This window comes from Ovis canadensis, chromosome 15, assembly GCF_042477335.2.
Source record: "Ovis canadensis isolate MfBH-ARS-UI-01 breed Bighorn chromosome 15, ARS-UI_OviCan_v2, whole genome shotgun sequence".
In the NCBI taxonomy this organism is placed as follows: domain Eukaryota; kingdom Metazoa; phylum Chordata; class Mammalia; order Artiodactyla; family Bovidae; genus Ovis; species Ovis canadensis.
In genome coordinates, this window is record NC_091259.1 from 52,427,592 (window position 1) to 52,444,717 (window position 17,126).

The 17,126-nt window shown below is 41.6% G+C and overlaps 1 pseudogene; it reads left to right on the forward strand.

Annotated features, from left to right (window-relative positions):
• Window positions 1-11,336: 11,336 nt before the first annotated feature.
• LOC138420904 (olfactory receptor 10A3-like) lies at window positions 11,337-12,258 on the forward strand (annotated as a pseudogene).
• The last annotated feature ends 4,868 nt before the right edge of the window (window positions 12,259-17,126 follow it).

Here is a 17,126-nt window from a genome sequence, read left to right on the forward strand (position 1 = left end):
TCAATTGCAGCTTATATAAATAGTGGCTTCACAAAATTCGGGAAACTTTTCAAATTTCCATGTTGGAAATGAGCCAAGGTTTGTCACAGACCTTTAGTTTTGGAACCTGTACTGTGACTTGATTTAGCTCCACGGTAATAACATATAATGACTGTCCCCAGAGGTGCCTTTAACTGACTTTTCTTTCTGGAAATATCAGTCAGTTCTAAGGGCTAACTCATAATCTCTCTCTCTCTCTTTTTTTTTTTTTTTGGCTTTGGTTCCCTTTGTAGAGAAAAGAAGAAAAAAGGAATTCTAGATGTAGATGTGGTCAGTTCCCAGCTCTCATTTTTATGTTTTTATTTATTTATTTATATATTCATCAGCCATACTACCTGGCATGTGGGACCTTAGTTCTTCAACCATGGATTGAATCCATGCTCCCTGAATTGGAAATGCAGTCTTAACCCTGGACCACCAGGGAAGCCAGTCAGCTCTCATTTTACGGATGAGGAAATTGAAGTTCAGTCAGGGGCTCCATCAGGTTCTGGGGTTCCTCAGGCAGCTCTCTACTCAGCCCACGGTGTAGAGCAGAGGTCTACAAAGACTGTCCAGGTGCTGCAAACCTCACCCCATTCAGCAGTCGCCGAGAGCTCCAGTGAAGCTGAGAGTTTTAACACTGCCTCAGACCCTCAGACACCCCTCTTTTTGCCTTTCGCACAGTGTTATTGCTGTTATGACTCCTCACAAGTTGACTTCACATGGACTAGTTCCAGAAAGCTGCTGGACATGCTCAGATATATGAATCCAAGTTAACTCAGCCTTGAGTGATCAATGTGGGACCCCATGACACTAATTATTATGAGCTTTTCTTTACACGGAAAGTTTGGTGGCTCCACATTTGATAATTATATATGTACCTGTTGAACACACAGACTATGTGTATATATAGAATCTGTGTAAGAAACTGCACGTGTGTGTGTGTGCTTGCTCAGTTGCTTTAGTCATGTCCAACTCTTTGTGACACTACGGACTGTAGCCCGCCAGTCTCCTCTGTCCGTGGGATTCTCCAGGCAAGAGAACTGGAGTGGGTTGCCATGCCCTCCTCCAGGGGATCTTCCTGACCCAGATGCGGGACTGATCCCGCGTCTCTTACGTCTCCTGCATTGGCAGGTGGGTTCTTTATCACTAGCACCACCTGGGAAGCCAGAAAGTGTGCACATGTACTTAATTAAAGTGCAGTTTGTACTGGATTACTGAGGAGGCCAGTAGAACCCACTTAGCTAGTCTGTGTTGGCCCCTAGAGAGTTTGAATGTTCTCAGCAGACCAACTCTTGGGAGTCGTAGATATTTGGGGAACAACAAAACAGGTGCCCCAGTCAGGTTGCTGGTTTTTCATGGGAACAAGGAGATCTGTTTTTCAAAAAATGAATGTAATAGCCAACTGAAGTTTAGACATGCTATTTTACATAGGATTCACATTCAAACCAAACTAGATTAAGCAAAAATTAAATGACCCACTATTTTCTTTCTTTTCTTTTTTAAAGCTGATTTCTAGTTAGATCTGTCTGGCTTTTTCTAACAATGTTGTCTGGGCTTCCACCCTCTTCCCCTCTGTTGCTCTTTCTATAGTTGCCTTTTGCTGTTATATGTCAGAGAAGATGGCCACAAGGGGCATCAACCTAAACCATTCTTACAGCCAATAATTCCATAGGGAGGGATAGTCTTTATGAATAGCTCCTGCAGGGAAGCTGGAGAAGGATTCTGACCTGACCCTGAGCAGATGTCAAGCCTTGAACAGTTTCTTTGGTCTGGACAATGAACTCTGACTTGAGTGACTCTCATGGCCTAGGTTACATTCGAAGGGCTGAGTAAGAAAGGACCAGCACCTCCTGAAACATAGGGCATGGAAAAGTGGATCCCCTAAGGAAAGGATTCTGAGTGACAACATATCATACTGCACACTGATACAGCGTATACATCCTGAACACAGATAAAGGGTTGGCTGGCCTCTGGTCTGGTTGGTTGTCAGACTCTGCCTCATGGGAATGCTGCTGGCTGCTGTTAAGCAGGGCCTGATAACGAAGTGTCAGGTTGTGGAACCCTAAGAGGCCCCTGGCCTAGTGCTGGCTCACTGGTGGGCAGAGTCAAGGTCTTGAAGACTCTGGGGCTGCTGCCCACCCACTGGCAGGTGAAACCAGGGCCTGGGGTTAGTGCCAGACTACTGGCAGGAAGAGCTGGTTCCTGGAGTCTGGCAGCAGGGCATAGGGATCTGAAGGCCCATTTCAGACTGTATGCGGGAGATGGGGAGGTGGCTCCTGACACAGTTGTGTATGGAGTCAACTGAACACAGCTGTTGTTCAGTTGCTAAGTCCATGTCCAACTCTTTGCAGTCCCATGGACTGCAGCATGCCAGGCTCCTCTGTCCTCCACTTTGTCGTGGAGTTTCCTCAGATTCATGTCCACTGAGTCAATGATGCTATCTAACCATCTCATCCTCTGCCCCCGCCTTCTCCTTTTGCCTCCTGTTTTCCCCAGCATCACGGTTTTTTCCAATGATTCAGCTCTTTGTGTCAGGTGGCCAAAATATTGGAGCTTCAGCATCAGTCCTTCCAATGACTATTCAGGGTTGATTTCCTTTAGGATTGATTCTTTTGATGGGATCTGGAGTGTCCTGAAGGTTGCGTTGCCCTGCTAGTGGGGAGGGTCTGGCCTACATTCTGGTGTCTGCCCTCTGGTGGATGAGGCCCGTCTAGAGGTCTGCGCAGGCTTCCTGGTGGGAGGGGCCTGTGCCTGTCTACTGGTGGGTGGAGTTAGTTCTTGGCCCTCTGGTGGGCAAGGTGGCAGTGGGCTTAGGAGGTCTTTAGGCCCCTGTCTGCAGAAGGCTGGGGCTGTGTCCCTGCCCAGTTAGTTGTTTGGCCTGAGGCATCCAAGACTCCAGACTATTAGGTGGGGCCAGGTCTTGGCCCTAAATGCTGGAGGAAGGAGCCCGCACAATGGAGTCGGCCTGTCAGCTCCTCCTTCAGGGTAGAATGAGCTCCTAAATATGGGTGCTGCTAGTGTCTACGTCCCCAGGGTGAGCTGCAGGTGCCTCTCCAGGAGACTCTCCAAGACCTGCAAGTAGGTCTGGCCCAGGCTCTTATCAATTACTGCTCTTGCCCTGGGTCCCAGAGTGTGTGAAATTTGTGGAGTGGAGTCTCTATTTCCCCTAGTCCTGAGGGGCTCCTGCAATTTAACCCTGCTGGCCTTTACAGCCAAATACCCCAAGGGCTAATCTTCCTGGTGCTGGACCTTCTAGACTGGGGAACCTGATGTTGGGGCTCAGAACTTTTGCTCCTGTGGGAAGGCCTCTGGGATACAATTATTCCCCAGTTTGTGGGTTTCCCACCTGGGGGTGGTCCCTCCCACCGTGGTCTTGGTCTCATTTCTTCTTTATGCTGGTAGCTGTGGAAGATCTTTTCTGGTAGGTCCCAGTCTTTTTCACTGACAGTTATTCTGCAGATAGTTGTGATTTTGGTGTGCTCTTTTTTTCAAAAATGAATATTAAACAAGCCTTTTATTTATTCATTTATTTTTGGTGATGCTGGGTCTTTGTTGCTGTGTGGGCTTTTCTCTAGGTGCGGCAAGCAGGCGCTACTCTCTAGCCGTGGTGCGCGGGCTTCTCATTATGGTGGTTTCTCTTGTTGCTGAGCACAGGCTCCAGAGTGCTCAGGCTTCTGTAGCTGTGGCTCCCGGGCTCTGGACCACAGGCTCAGTGGCTGTGCTGCACCGGTTTAGTCGTTTCATAGTACGTGGGATTCTCTCAGACCAGGGATCGAACCCGTGTCCCCTGCATTGTCGAGTGCATTCTCTACCACTGAGCTACCAGAGAAATCTGATTTTAATGTGCTCTTAAAAGGAAGTGGGTCTCTCAAAAGGAAGCTCTGGGTCTCTCTCTAGCCTCTTGGCTGCTCTCCTCATCTCCTTACTTAGCTTCCCTTTGCGGGGTGGGAGGTGTGAGCCATGAGAAAGAAAAGGCTATGGTCAAAAGGAAAGAACTAGGAGACAGCTCTCGGGTCCTTTCTGAAAGAGTGGGGTTTGAGAGTGGCAGGTGGAAGATGAATCAGACAAAATATAAGATGTCTAGTTAACTTTGAATTTCAGATGGACAATTAATACATATTTTTTACATGGGATATACTTACATTGAAAGATTATTTGTCATCTATCTGAACCTCAGATTCAGACTGGTCACCCTGTGCTATTATTTGCTCAATCTGACCACCCCATTCGGAGGAGGGTCATGGTAGAAGAGGCAGTAGCTGTGAGCCAGGTGGAGTAAGGTATCAGCTGCTGTAGCTCCAATTACCGCTGAAATCTACTACCACCTCCCCTTGTCTTCCCATCAGGTGCCAAAATTCCCAATAATGCTCAAAATTCTCCAAGCCAGGCTTCAACAGTATGTGAACTGTGAACCTCCAGATGTTCAAGCTGGATTTAGAAAAGGCATAGGAATCAAAGATCAAATTGTCAGCATCCGCTGGATCATCAAAAACGCAATACAGTTCCAGAAAAATATCTATTTCTGCTTTATTGACTATTCCAAAGCCTTTTTGCGGATCACAAAAAACTGGAAAATTCTTCAAGAGATGGGAATACCAGACCACCTGACCTGCCTCTTGAGAAATCTGTATGCAGGCCAGGAAGCAACAGTTAGAACTGGACATGGAGCAACAGACTGGTTCCAAATACAAAAAGGAATATGTCAAGGCTGTATATTGTCACTGTGCTTATTTAACTTATATGCAGAGTATATAATGAGAAATACTGGGCTGGATGAAGCACAAACTGGAATCAAGGTTGCTGGGAGAAATATCAATAATGTCAGATATTCAGATGACACAATCCTTATGGCAGAAAGTGAAGAAGAACTAAAGAGCCTCTTGATGAAAGTGAAAGAGGAGAGTGAAAAAGTTGGCTTAAATCTCAACATTCAGAAAACCAAGATCGTGGCATCTGGTCCCATCACTTCATGGCAAATAGGTGGGGAAACAGTGGAAACAGTGTCAGACTTTATTTTTGGGGGCTCCAAAATCACTGCAGATGGTGACTACAGCCAAGAAATTAAAAGACGCTTACTCCTTGGACCCACCTAGACAGCAAATTAAAAAGCAGAGACATTACTTTGCCAACAAAGGTCCCTCTAGTCAAAGCTATGGTTTTTCTAGTAGTCATGTATGAATGTGAGAGTTGGACTATAAAGAAAGCTGAGCACAGAAGAATTGATGCTTTTTTTTTTTTTTCAATTAGTATGCTTGGTCCGGCCTCCCAAGCCAACGACCCCATCCCCTAACTCCAGTCCTGCCACTCAGTCCACCAGAATTGTTGCTTTTGAACTGTGGTGTTGGAAAAGACTTTTGAAAGTCCCTTAGACTTCAAAGAGATCCAACCAGTCCATCCTAAAGGAGATCAGTCCTGAGTGTTCATTGGAAGGACTGATGTTGAAGCTGAAACTCCAATGCTTTGGCACCTGATGGGAAGAACTGACTCATTTCAAAAGACCCTGATGCTGGGAAAGTAAAGGTAGGAGGAGAGGGGGACAACAGAGAATGAGATGTTTGGATGGCATCACCAAGTCAATGGACGTGAGTTTGGGTAAATTCTGGGAGTTGGTGATAGACAGGGAGGCCTGGCGTGCCGCAGTCATGGGGTCGCAGAGTCGGACACGACTGAGCGACTGAACTGAACTGAACTGAACCGCCAGGAAGAGACTGAATTTATGTAAGTAAATCCACACAGCTTTGAGATTGGGTTGGCGTGCTACACTTGACGATAGCCTGCACTGTCCAGTGACATCTGGGACATGGTTACCACGTAGGAAGTGACTGGCAGAGAACACATTAAGTCAGATATATCTGAGGTGGCTGGGTGCTTAGAAAGATTACCCAGCTCTTCCTGCTTTTAGTGTGTCTTTTTCACAGCAGTATGTGGACAGATACAATAAAACAGATCTATATCAGGACTCTCCCAGGTGGAAATAATGCCTCAGCATGAATTTCACCTGTGACAAAATCAAATGTACAAAATATCTTATATTGGTGTTATAAGCATGTCAAAACCGTACCAGATATAGTAGAACATTTTTGATGGCCTAGAAATGATAAATGTAAATTACTTGTTCTCATTGTTGCTAGTTGAATATACGTAAACTATCACTGATGTGAAAATCAAAGTGATTTACTGGACACTCAGTAAAGGCAAAAAAGACTTAGTTCCAAATGTTGGATCTGCCACTTTCTAGATGTATGTATGTTTTTATGTTTTTGTTAAGTTTCTTATCCTTTCTGAGAATCAGTTTTTAAAATATGATATTATAAAATAATAATTATAAGTTCATAAAAATTGTAAAATTAAAACCTTATAATAATAGCACTTTATTTTTTGCTGTCTTGCATACAGGGTCATCATTGCCATCTTTCTAAATTCCATATATATGTGTTAGTGTACTGTATTGGTGTTTTTCTTTCTGGCTTACTTCACTCTGTATAATCGGCTCCAGTTTCATCCGTCTCATCAGAACTGATTCAAATGTATTCTTTTTAACAGCTGAGTAATACTCGATTGTGTATATGTACCACAGCTTTCTTATCCATTCATCTGCTGAAGGACTTTTGGACTCAGAGGGAGAGGGAGAGGGTGGGATGATTTGGGAGAACGGCATTGAAACATGTATACTTTCATGTAAGAATCGAATCGCCAGTCTATGTCGGATGCAGGATACAGCATGCTTGGGGCTGGTGCGCGGGGATGACCCAGAGAGATGTTATGGGGAGGGAGGTGGGAGAGGGGTTAATGTTTGGGAACGCATGTACACCCGTGGTGGATTCATGTCAATGTATGGCAAAACCAATACAGTATTGTAAAGTAAAATAAAGTAAAAATAAAAATTTAAAAAAAAAACAAAAAAAACAACAAAAAATAATAGCACTTTAGAGAGATGATAAGACTTGGGACTGCTATTACTATATACATACAAATATAAAAATACATTTATTATATAAATATAGATAAAATATTAGAGTATATTTAATATAAAGATAGACATATTTATAAAATATAGTAAATATTGAAAATAGTACAATGTGTATTAATTGTTAATATATTGTACATATAATATACATAAATATTGTATAAAATATAAATGTAATGACAATTTTCAATTTATAGCAGCAGTAATGATGACAATTTTATTTTATTTATTTTTTAACTGAGAAGTTTGGTTTTTTTGTTGAAATACATTTGACATTTGGCTGTTCATGTCAGCATAAACTGAACACTGGTTCTAACACATACCTTGTGAAATTAGTAACATTATTTTAGCAGAAACGTAATAGAGGCAGAGAAGTTACATATTTGCTCAGTCATAAAACTAGTCCAGATATTTTGACTTCAAGCTAAAAAGCCCCAATTATAAAATCATCTGATTGATTTTTTTTCTCCATTAAAATTTCAGTATTACCATATTTCTACTAGAAAATATCAAACATATTGGTAAGAACATCCAGGCTTTCTACAAAGTAACTTCAATCAACTTAATGTATTTCCTATTACTACAGAATTTCTTAATTGGGGAGGTCATGGTGGAATTGAGCCTCTTGAGTGAAGAGGTGTTTATTCCCTGTAGAAACTGAGAATGTTGCTCCAAATTTGTGCAATTGAATTTTCTTATGTCCATATGGGATATTCTTATGGGCTGCTGCTGCTGCTAAGTTGCTTCAGTCGTGTCCGACTCTGTGCAACACCATAGATGGCAGCCCACCAAGCTCCCCCGTCCCTGGGACTCTCCAGGCAAGAACACTGGAGTGGGTTGCCATTTCCTTCTCCAATGCATGAAAGTGAAAAGTGAAAGTCAAGTTGCTCAGTCGTGTCTGACTCTTAGCGACCTCATGGACTGCTGCCTACCAGGCTCCTCCATCCATGGGATTTTCCAGGCAATAGTACTGGAGTGGGGTGCCATTGCCTTTTCCGATTCTTATGGGCAAATCTATATAAATTGGGAGTAAATTCTTTAGAGAAAGATTCTCCTACATCAAACAATTCAATGCTGTATAATATTATAAAATCAGTGCATTGAATCACTGAGTTGTTTTTATGGGAGTATTTCTCAAGTAAAGAAGTGAAATATATGTTTAAATGAGATGAAAATCATTAGGTTAGGAATTGAAGAGTCTACTAATGTACCTGTCAGTGGGTTTACAATTTACAGTTTTTCTCAATGATAATTGGAGATGCCTATCAGTGCTCAGGTAAGAATGCCTACTACACCATCTTTCATATTCAAGCATAAGTTTGAGCAATAATTAGAGCTCTAAGTAGTTTGCTTGCACTAATTATCGGTTCATAGAGGTTTGTAGCTGGAGTGGCAGATGGTCATAAATAAGGTTAGTCATGAGAAAGATGAAATCCAGAGGAGGAAGTGATTTGCCCAAGGTCATTTACAGAAAGTTAACATTAGAGTCAGAAGAACATGTCAGTGAATTAGGCCAGCATTTTAGTTTATATTAAAAGGAAAAGATGGACCATTTGGGTTTAGTTTAGTTTTTTTTTTTTTAATGAAGGCAGCACGTTTAAATTTGTTTCTAACTTTATCAGCCCCAGGAATTTGTATATTTTTAATATACTCTAAATTTTCTTATTTTTAAAACTAATTTGGTTTTACCCACCTGGAGTTTAATATATACTTTTGCATACTAGAAATGGTACTTAAAAAGTTTATTTTTCCAGTAGAGTTTACTAATTTGGAAAATTTTTTGATATCTAAGATATAATTATTAAAGTTGATACAAACATTTGATTTTAGTTTATCACTATGGCCAAATTCAGTAAATCACCTTGCCTTTTATTCTCTGCTATTGTCCTAATGATCTGAGCTCAAGACAACATTACATGTCTTTAGACTGCTTGTCTTTCTGTCCTGGCTTCCTCATGTCCTACAGTGAAATTCTGCTAGTTTTCAAAGCACCCTCCAAAGGCCAATTCTCGTACTAAGATGTCATTGAATAAATACCTTTGATTTCAGCGAGCCAGCCTTCCTGCTTTCACTTCATGACCCTTCTACCATGACATCCTGTGCTTATGGTTATTCACTCTCCTTTTCCATTCAGAAGTAATATTTCCCTCTTTAAATTTCTAGAGTATTTGTCCTGACTCTGGTTTCCCTTAAATGACAAGCTGAGAAAAGGCATTTTATTTTACTGACAGAAGGAGACTCTGAAGGTTTGGGGAGTGAGGGTATTATTTTGGCCAGGGTGTGAGGGATAGATTGGAGAAGTTACAAAACCTGGAGAAGCCAGTTTGGAAACCATTTAACGATGGGAGGGAGGTTGAAAGGAGAGGAAAAGAGGCAGTGAGCTGGAGCAGTGAAAGTAGGGATGAACTTGCTGAGCCCAAAGGGACTCCAGATTTTAAAGATAAAAGCGTCCAAAAGTGAGGAGGATGTTAGAGGCAGGGGAGAGTTGGTCTGGATGACTGGAGGGGAGATCAGGGGACAAGTGAGGTGCTCTGCCCAGAGAGGGGCTCAGGAAGATTGAGGGGAAGATGATCAGCTCTGCCTGGGGCTGGCTAGCCCATAGGACTCCGACAGCACGTGTGGCTCCTACATGCTCAGCCACCATGATTCCAGTCTTTCTTCAGCTTGTGTGTCATCTGAATGGAGGGGAAGCTTTGCAGGCTGCAGTTTTCCAAGAACAAATCAGAGAAACACTCATGTCAGAACCAGAAGAGATGTCTTGGGTTATTTGTCTGCTCCCAACCATACAGGGGAACCTGAGTGCAGGGAGAAGCAAGGACTCATCTTGGAGGTAGTGGCAGAACTCATTCCTCCAATCTAGTAGTATTTCCAATCCAACAATAAGCCGCTGGAGAAGGCAATGGCACCCCACTCCAGCACTCTTGCCTGAAAAATCCCCTGGACAGAGGAGCCTAGTAGGCTACAGTCCATGGGGTCACTAAGAGTTGGACACGCCTGAGCGACTTCACTTTGACTTTTCACTTTCATGCATTGGAGAAGGAAATGGCAACCCACTCCAGTGTTCTTGCCTGGAGAATCCCAGGGACAGGGGAGCCCGGCGGGCTGCCGTCTATGGGGTCACACAGAGTCGGACACGACTGAAGGGACTTAGCAGCAGCACAAGAAGCCTCAAACTTCTACAAAACCATGGACTTATTCTGGGCTCTCATTTTGAATTTGATTTAAACATTACATTCCTTAAGGGGAGAAAACCCATTCCCTGAGCTTTCCTAATTTTAATATTTATTATTCCATCTATTCAGCAAATATTGGTTTATTATCTATTATATCATTTAGTATCTATTCCAGGCCCTGAGAGTACAGTGAACAACAGAACAAAGTTCCTGTGCTCCTAGCATAAAACTCTAAGAAATATGTGGCATTTCAGTTGGTGATGAGTGTTACAGCAAAAAAGAAATCAGGGTGATGGGAGTCAGTGAATGATGGGGTAGAGAGTAGTGGGAGAGTGAGGGAGAGAGAGAGAGATTGAAAGAGAGAATGGTTGTGTAAACCACAGGATCAGAATGACAAAAGTGGTATTTTTTTTATATCCTTGAAAGTCACTTTAATGGTCACAAGGATAGGCCATGGAAAACTGACCTCTAAAGTTTCTCATTCAGGCAAATTTCAGTATAATTAGTCAGATCTACTCTGACTAGAAACTGGAGTGCTTGTACAACTTACTTGGGTTTATCTGAGATAAGTGCATTTAAATTCAACCTCTTTTAAGTGTTTCTATATTTGTTGGGGTATATTATTCATATATTTTATTTAAACAAAGTTATTATAAATGAATTTTGGCATTTATAGTAAATAGTCACCAAAATTTTGTTTTAATTTTGAATTACTAATTATAATTTTTTCCAGATTTTTTTTGCTATTTTCTATTTGTTTATTTGAAATACTTTATTTGAAAGTTCATATATAAACATGAAATTGAAAAGAACAGAGATGCATACATCAATGTATTATAATAGACAATAGATTCTAAATAATATAATGTCTGTGCATATTTTAAGGAAAAGATTAATTTTCCACCTAGCAAAAAAGTACTGGTGAACATCTACTATTATTTTGTACTTTTGAAACAAGATTTCTGAGCCAAAATGCTTCACTTCTTTATTTGTACTTGGAAGAGTCCCTATTCCAGTATATTAGCCATTCTCAAAACTGCCAACTTGATTCTTCAGAATGAACTCATCATTGTATCGTCTGTCAAGAATACCATACTCAAACTCTCATCTATTGGATTTTTACTTTATAATTTACATACATGGTCCATAAAAACAATCTACACTTCACTACTGAAATGAAAAGTGAAAACCAAAGCTCTGTAGTTGACGTCATCTTCTTGGGCTTTTCTAATTTTCCTCAACTCCAAGGGCAGCTCTTTGGAGTGTTCCTGGTTGATTTTCTGGTGACTCTGCTGGGAAATGCCATCATTATAGTCGTCATCTCCCTGAAACAGAGCTTCCATGTTCCCGTATACTTGTTTCTCCTGAACTTGTCTTTGGTGGAAGTGGGTTTCAGTGCAGTCATCATGCCTGAAATGCTGGTGGTCCTCGCCAATGAAAAAACTACGATCACTTTTGCAGGCTGTTTTTCACAGATGTATTTCATTCTTCTTTTTTGGGGGACTGAATGTTTTCTCCTGGGGGCAATGGCTTATGACTGATTTGCTGCAATCTGCCATCCTCTGAGCTACCCAGTGACTATGAACAAAAGGGTTTTCTTGAACTTAGTAATGTTCTCATGGGTCTCAGGGATCATGGTGGCTACTGTGCAGACCTCATGGGTTTTTAGTTTTCCCTTTTGTGGCCCCAGTGAAATTAATCATCTTTCATGTGAGACTCCCCCAGTGTTAGAGCTTGCATGTGCAGACTCCATTTGTTTGAGATCTACGCATCACTACGCATTTCGTGTTGATACTCTTGTCCTACATTCGAATTCTCTTTGCCATCCTGAAGATGCCATCAACCACTGGGAGGCAAAAGGCCTTTTCCACCTGTGCCTCCCATCTCACATCTGTTACCCTCTTCTATGGCACAGCCAGTATGACTTGCTTACAACCCAAATCTGGCTACTCCCCAGAAAACAAGAAGCTGACGTCATTGGCTTACTTTCTTCTTACACTTCTGCTGAATCCACTGATCTACAGCTTGCGAAACAGTGAGATGAAAAGAACGTTGATGAAATTATGGTGAAGAAAATTGGACTTACATACCTTCTGACTGTGCTGAGAAGGCATGGGGTATTTGGTCACTGCTCAACGGAACTCCACTTAAATTTAACAAATGACCAAACATTCCGCAGTTCCCAGCATGAACATATATAATTTGCTTAGTTTTTCAAGTTTGACAATACATTAGGAATTTCTCTCTTTTGATCGTTGTCATTCAGTTTTCATTGATAATATGTTTTGATAACATGGGGCAGGAGGAAAAGGGGATGACAGAGGATGAGATGGCTGGATGGCATCACCGACTCGATAGATGTGAGTTTGAGTGAACTCCGGGAAACGGTGATGGACAGGGAGGCCTGGCGTGCTGCGATTCTTGGGGTCGCAGAGTCGGACACGACTGAGCGACTGAACTGAACTGAACTGAACTGAATACAACAGTTTATCTGTTTCTCTGTTATAAGTATCCAAGATATTACTGGATTATTGTTATTAAGATGAAGGCTCAATAAACACCTAGTTCCATATGTTCATGGTCTTCCCTGGTGGCTTAGACAGTAATGAATTTGCCTGCAATGAGGAGACCTGGGTGCTATCCCTGGGTCAGGAAGATCCCCTGGAGAAAGGAATGGCAATCCATCCAGTGTTCTTGCCTGGGAAATCCCAGGGACAGAGGAGTCTGTCAGACTACAGTCCATGGGGTCCCAAAGAGTCAGACATGACTGAGTGACTAACACACTTTCTCTCTCTTTCCATATGTTCATACGTACTGCTATTTTATTTCTATATGACAGATTCCTCAAATTGAGTCTGATGGATGAAGAATATGTGCTTATAAATTTTAATGGTTATGGCAGAATTACTTTTCAAGATCATTGCAATTCTTCAAACTTATCCAAAGGCTCACTCTGCTGCTGTAACAGGGTAGGGCTTCAAGAGACCAAAAAAATAGATGAGATTTTACTTTCTGCAGTATATCTTCCATAAATATGTAAATAAAATTTAGCTATTTGGGGGAACCAAACTGTTCTACTTAAGGGTCTCACACAGATTATAATTCAAAACAGAATTTCTCTTGATGTTTTCCCATACAGTCACTCAATGTTGGGGACCAGAGAATTCCATGGGAACTTCCTGAAGTCTCACTTGATACTGTTAGTATCTTTCTTCACTTGTAGACCACAGTTTTTGGAGACTTTTGTTAAATTTCCCTTTATAGTCTGAGATCATAGACACTTTATTTATCCACGTAGGATGGTTTTTTTTTTTTTAATTGTGGGAAACTAAGTGATTTGTGCGTATTTTCTAAGGTCGTTGAGTCATATCATCAATGGTGTGATCTTCCTCAGGATAATTTCTCATTTTCCAACATCTGGAACATGGAATGCTTGCTTCCTCCTTTAATGTTGCTATTTGTACATAGAGAGGGGAGTGCATTATTGAATCTACATCATAGGAGCTTCTGCTCTCCTTAGTTTCTGCTCCAGGGGTGGTAATAAAGTGATAAAAACGATTTCCATTGTCATTCAGCTGTGAGAAAACCAATTTGTGATTACTAGAGCCTCTGCCGAAAAAGTGGAGCGTGAAACTGTGAAATCGGAATTTCACACACATAATAAAGAAATTTCATCATCAAATGGTTGTAACCAGTTTGAGTAACATTTGAATCTTGTATAATCTTCTTTTCAGAAGGGCATTAAACAGGCATTTGGAAGTCCTTTTAATCAAATGCTGTCTCTGAGTGAAGTTTCCTTCTCATAGCCCTTAGAGGGGCCAGTTAAATAAGGCCATTTAGGAAAAAAAAAGTCTCTGAAGCCTAAACCCAAGCCAAATATACAGCTTTGTTTTGATTTTTGTTCTTCTTCTTCTTCTTTTTTTTTTTGGTATACACTTTCTTTCTTTTTTTTCTAATAATCATGCAATTTATTTATTAATTTATTTTTTACTTTACAATATTGTATTGGTTTTGTCATATATCAACATGAATCCGCCACGGGTGTACACATGTTCCCCATCCTGAACCCCCCTCCCACCTCCATCCCCATACCATCCTTCTGGGTCATCCCAGTGCACCAGCCCCGATTATCCTGTATCATGCATCGAACCTGGATTTGTGATTCATTTCACATATGATATTATACATGTTTCAATGCCATTCTCCCAAATCATCCCACTCTCGCTCTCTCCCACAGAGTCCAAAAGACTGTTCTATACATCTGTGTCTCTTTTGCTATCTTGCATACAGGGTTATCATTACCATCTTTCAAAATTCCATATATATGCGTTAGTATACTGTATTGGTGTTTTTCTTTCTGGCTTACACTGTTGGTGGGAATGCAAACTAGTTCAGCCACTATGGAGAACAGTGCAGAGATTCCTTAAAAAAACTGGAAATAGAACTGCCATACGACCCAGCAATCCCACTGCTGGGCATAAACACTGAAGAAACCAGAATTGAAAGAGATACATGTACCCCAGCGTTCATCGCAGCACTGTTTATAATAGCCAGGACATGGAAGCAACCTAGACGTCTATCAGCAGACGAATGGATAAGAAAGCTGTGGTGCATATACACAACGGAGTATTACTCAGCCATCAGAAAGAATACATTTGAATCAGTTCTAATGAGGTGGATGAAACTGGTATACATTTTCATTCATTGGCATATACCATTCAGTCATTCAACGAATTAAGATGAGTTTTAAAGAGACTGTGCTTACAGTTTCTGACCTTGATGAATTTACAGTTTATTGGATGATCACTAACTTTGGAAGATCACAGAAGTCACATTGATCTCTGTCTCCATCCCAGGAGAGGAATAGAAGTTGATCTGGTAAGGTTCAAAATTTGATCGCACATGTGATGATTTCAGAGCTCCATTGTTTCTTCATTTGGTACCAACTGTGACAAAATACAGCTAATTTATAATTCTACTCCACAAAGTAGCAATTTAGGCAACAGGAGAATCCCAGGGATGGAGGAGCCTGGTGGGCTGCCGTTTATGGGGTCACACAGAGTCGGACACAACGGACGCGACTTAGCACAGCCCACCAGGCTCCTCCATCCCTGGGATTCTCCAGGCAAGAACACTGGAGTGGGTTGCCATTGCCTTCTCCTCATAGCAGCTAGTAAGACAGATTCTTGAAATCATGCTCTTCTGGCCTTGCAGATGACACCAAAATTTTCAACCACAATCAGTGTGGAGAGGAAAAATGTGAACTTTCAAAATGTAAATATTAGGATGGCTCTTCTTGCTGAAAATATCTCACTGGGTTTCTGCTGTATATAGGAAATAAAATCTTAACATGGCTCTGGAGCCCAGCTTGATTTGGTCCCTGCCCAGTCTCTCTGTTACTGCATGCTACACTTCTGCCCACTCACACAGTCATCCACTCATCTACCCATTTCTGGTTCAATATCTGCTATCAGTTTTATGAAGTCACTATCCCATTCTTGCCTCAGTTCAGTTCAGTTCAGTCGCTCAGTCATGTCCGACTCTTTGTGACCCCAAGAATCGCAGCACGCCAGGCCTCCCTGTTCATCACCATCTCCTGGAGTTCACTCAGACTCACGTCCATCAAGTCCATGATGTCATCGCCTGGGGCTGGTAAAATGCCTTCCTCCTCATCTCATATCACTCCACTTTGCTACTGATTAATTCTTATTCTTTCTTTATATTCCCCTTAAAATATGTTCGTCCCTTGAGATGACATCCTTGACTCCCCAAGCCACAACTTCCCAACCCACATTACTCACCTTCCAAATATCCTGTCCTTTCCCTCATGGTCCTTTATTAAATTTTATTTAATGCAGCAAAATGGGATTTTCTTCTCCTCATGATAACTTGCACCTGGTTGCCAAGTTAACAACCAGAAATGTCTATAACGTGACACAGGTGAGGAAGAGCAGACATTCTTAGCTTAATTGGATTGCTGCTGCTGCTGCTGCTGCTGCTGCTAAGTCGCTTCAGTCGTGTCCAACTCTGTGCAGCCCCATAGACGGCAGCCCACCAGGCTCCTCCGTCCATGGGATTTTCCAGGCAAGAGTACTGGAGTAGGTTGCCATTGCCTTCTCTGTTTAATTGGATTAATGTAAGACAAATGCTTCAAAGAAGTTAATCTTCACAGCATAAAATCTGTTTTTTTTTTCATATTTTATTTCAAAGCCAGATCATCTTCATCTTCCTTACCTCTGAAGAGTTCCACTTGCCTTCCTTCCCCAAAAATGGGAAGTAGAGAAAACATGGAAAATGAAGAAAAGTATGTACACTTGGGTAGCATCTTATGGGTTAGGGTCTAACAGGTCCCTCTGATGATCACAGAGTTGATTATGAGGTGTCCTCTGAGAGTCTAGCATGTGACCCCCACATGTGGCTTAGAGACTTTAGAGGAGCTGCTGCTGAGTCTTTCCTCTTGTGGAATTTGTACCACTTTGAAATATGTAACTTGAAACTGTAGTAAAAGACAGGATTAATATTCTCTTTGCTTCTGAATTTACAGTTGCCTGGCTGATTTCAGATACATTTTGTAGATTCTACTCTCTTTTCCATTATAAGGATATCATTAGCTTGAGTTTTCCTTATATAATTATTAACAAATGTGTGATCTGCGTATTGTTTGGTTGCTACACTCCATAATAGAAGCTTTCCGAGGGTAGTGACTATATGAATTTCTTCACCCCTGTGTTCCAATTGCTTCATACAGGGCCTGGGATCGAATAAGTCCTAAATAATACTTTTCTAACTAATAAGAAGATGGCAGTCTGAGATAAGATGTTAGTCTCAAGTCCTGGAGCAGACGTAGAGGACAGGACAGACACAAGAGTTAAGCAGGAGCTGGTAGTGGAACAGTCCCTGAGAGGAAATCTTAGGAGGGATCAGAGGGGAGTGGGTGGAAAAGATTGTTCAATAACCTGTTTTTT